The sequence below is a fragment of the Cydia pomonella genome, chromosome 3, assembly GCF_033807575.1.
Source record: "Cydia pomonella isolate Wapato2018A chromosome 3, ilCydPomo1, whole genome shotgun sequence".
Lineage (NCBI taxonomy): Eukaryota > Metazoa > Arthropoda > Insecta > Lepidoptera > Tortricidae > Cydia > Cydia pomonella.
The window spans coordinates 8,688,346-8,691,250 of NC_084705.1; the positions used below are offsets into that span (position 1 = coordinate 8,688,346).

The following is a 2,905-nucleotide window of genomic DNA, read 5'->3' on the forward strand; positions in this document are numbered from 1 at the left end:
TGTGCCCTAAGTTGTTGTACCCTTGTGTGTACTCTATTGTTGTGTAGCAATAGCCCAGTCATAAAGTACTCAGAAAGCAATTCCCCACGAAGGTCCACTGCTCCTAAATCAATTGAACTGCTCGCGTCGTTTGCTCCTATTATCGCCAACGCACACATCACAAATTCATTCCGACACATTTAGAATTAATTTATGCCATAGATACGCCCTGCCAAGTGCCAGCAATATCGTCTAAATCAATGAGTTTCAACCGTTCAGTATGATTACAAACATGATTTACTCTTACATTTGATTTATTTATTGTAAATAACTTTTAGAGTTATTGCTCGCTTTTGCTATTTTGCAACGGATGCTTTAGAGCAAGAGAAATAGGTCAATTGAAAATTATATTAAAGTTTACAGTTTTTAAAATCTGCCCAACAGTCAAGAATGAAGCATATTATCTGTGAAAGGGTACCTTATAATATTAAGAGTCTTATAATAAATGAATAATTTAATTAGAGCAATAAAATATTCAAGTTGTTGAACCAATTTACATTTTCTCAGAATACCTGATATTTTTGTAAGAATAACATAGATTTCTACCAATGAAAAAAACCCACCCCAGAATGAAAAAATAATAATGTATGGGTAAGCTCTATATGTTTTGTCGTTATTTATGTATATATTATAAGAAATATAAGTATGTATATTTATGTATGTATGTATTATGTATGTATGGTATGTTATTGTATTATATTTGGTTGTTGTTGTTAAAGTAGCACCGCCCACAATCTCTCTGCTTTGCCTAAAGGTTGACTGTTAGAGAATGCCTCATGGCATTAAGTCCGCCTTTTGTACGATAAGGTTTTGTTTTGTGCAATAAAGATTAAATAAATAAAACATAGTGTCATTCCAAGCAACACATGAGCAATCACGTGATAAAACCGTGAGCATCTACATGTGTTAAAACATTTTTAGTGATACGCCGAATGCATAGAGAAATTCGTTCTTGTTATAGGAAAGAGGGCCTCTCGCGCGGTGTACATATTTTATTGACCCCGCGCACTACACATGAGCGGCGAGCGTGAGATGAATCCGGAAATATGAGAGATGCTGGGATATTTTCGCAAGTTACTACAAGAGGTAAGAAAAAACTCACTTTGATTATTGCTTACGTTTTAGATTTTTTTGCGATACGTACATTGATGTGAAAATTTGCTGTTATTAATATCCTGCCTGTTGCTCGGTCACTTACTCATGCAAACAATTGTAAGTAGTTTTTTAAATGTGACGTGTACACTTACTTGTCACTAGAGCACAGGTAGAGATAAACATATGCTATCTTTTTCTTATCTTAATTATAGTTACTTACTTACCATCTTTCATGTTACATAAATTTTACGTATTTCATGTTACATAAACACAGGGATGACTATAGTTTTTTATTCTACTACTGCTGATAATGACAAAATCGGTTGGTCAGTCTATATAAATGCAAAATAAAAAATTACATTCGTTGGCCCAGGCGGTTTTTGGACTTGTGTCTTCAGCTTTCGCTGCAGGCGCAGGTTTAAATCCCGCTAGAATTATTAAGCTACATTATTTTATATCTAAATTTATGATATCGCAAATCATCTACTTTAGTAGAGCAGACCCTAAGTGACAGCATTGTCTGAAGGCACTTCGATAAATTTTGTCCGAACCTTATTCATTAGATATATGTAGAAATCTGAACTTTGAATTCAACATGGTAAACCCCTTTAGGTACTACTTTAAAAAGAATATCATCAAACAAGTCTTACGTGGTTCTCCGCTGCTGTATCTACTTACTTCAGTAGTTTACGGGCGTATCAGTCGGTGCGGTATTCCCAAACTGCACTTCAGCGCTCCCGGCCCACATTCAATATACATATGTGTGCTATCGTACCACGCAGGGCTCATTCGGAACACGTAACACGCCTATCGCGATACGCGAACGTCTTATATGTAACGTACCTACGTTTGTTTTGTTGTGTAATTTTGCGATTTTATATCTTTTCAGGTTGGATTTCTTTGATGGCTGACTCAGGTGGGAAGGAAAGTGAAGACATAATAACACCCTGCTGAGCAACTTTAAACCAATACGCATCGACTCAACATTCATACTTATTTATTACCTATAAGATATTATGTAGCTGGAAAATAATTAAAAATCGAAAAATGTAATCAAGTGTTGCAAGGTTATGTTCTATAAAAATTGCCTACATTTTATACCGTCAATGAAAATCGCCATAAATAAGTATGACACTTACCTACTTATTACCAAGGTGATTAACAGGTACATAATAAAAATAATTAACTATTTTAAGTGGCGCAATTAAATAGCTACTAAGTACGTACGTTATAAACGTTTATCAATTTTGCACAAATAAAATGTACTCGTAAAGGTACTACTGCGGTATCTACCCAATGAATGTTTTAGAACGTATAATGCTTGGTAATATTAATAAAATATACAGTTTTTTATTGTTTTATTTGTGTAAAGTAAAACAAGAAATTAATGATCAGAAATTAAAATTCCACCCTTCAGAAATTAAAATTCCACCCTTGAATGACTTCAATACTCGATCAGTTCTTAAGAGCAAGTTAGGAGATGTTATCGTAGAAAATTAACCGCTTGGTCGAGAAAGCGAGCGTATTTTTCCTGTTCTATGGGAATCGGTAACGTATTTGACAGACTCGTACATTCACCGAATTTACTGGGTTGCTGCCGATCTAGTTCCATCTACCATCACCGTGGGACACCTATTAATTTGTATTTAAAGTCATCATGTCCACGCGACACGTGAAATTTAGATTTTGATCATTTTGCCTTGGTGAAGAAGTGGAGGTATCTACTCGAGGTGTTAATGTTAAACTTAAACTCGAATAAAATTAATGATTT

The 2,905-nt window shown here is 34.6% G+C and overlaps 1 long non-coding RNA gene across 1 annotated transcript; it reads left to right on the forward strand.

Annotated features, from left to right (window-relative positions):
- Window positions 1–431: 431 nt before the first annotated feature.
- Window positions 432–2,482, forward strand: LOC133515983 (uncharacterized). Its single transcript, XR_009799156.1, has 2 exons — window positions 432–1,125; window positions 2,024–2,482. It is a non-coding gene; the product is annotated as an uncharacterized LOC133515983 (long non-coding RNA).
- Window positions 2,483–2,905: the final 423 nt, after the last annotated feature.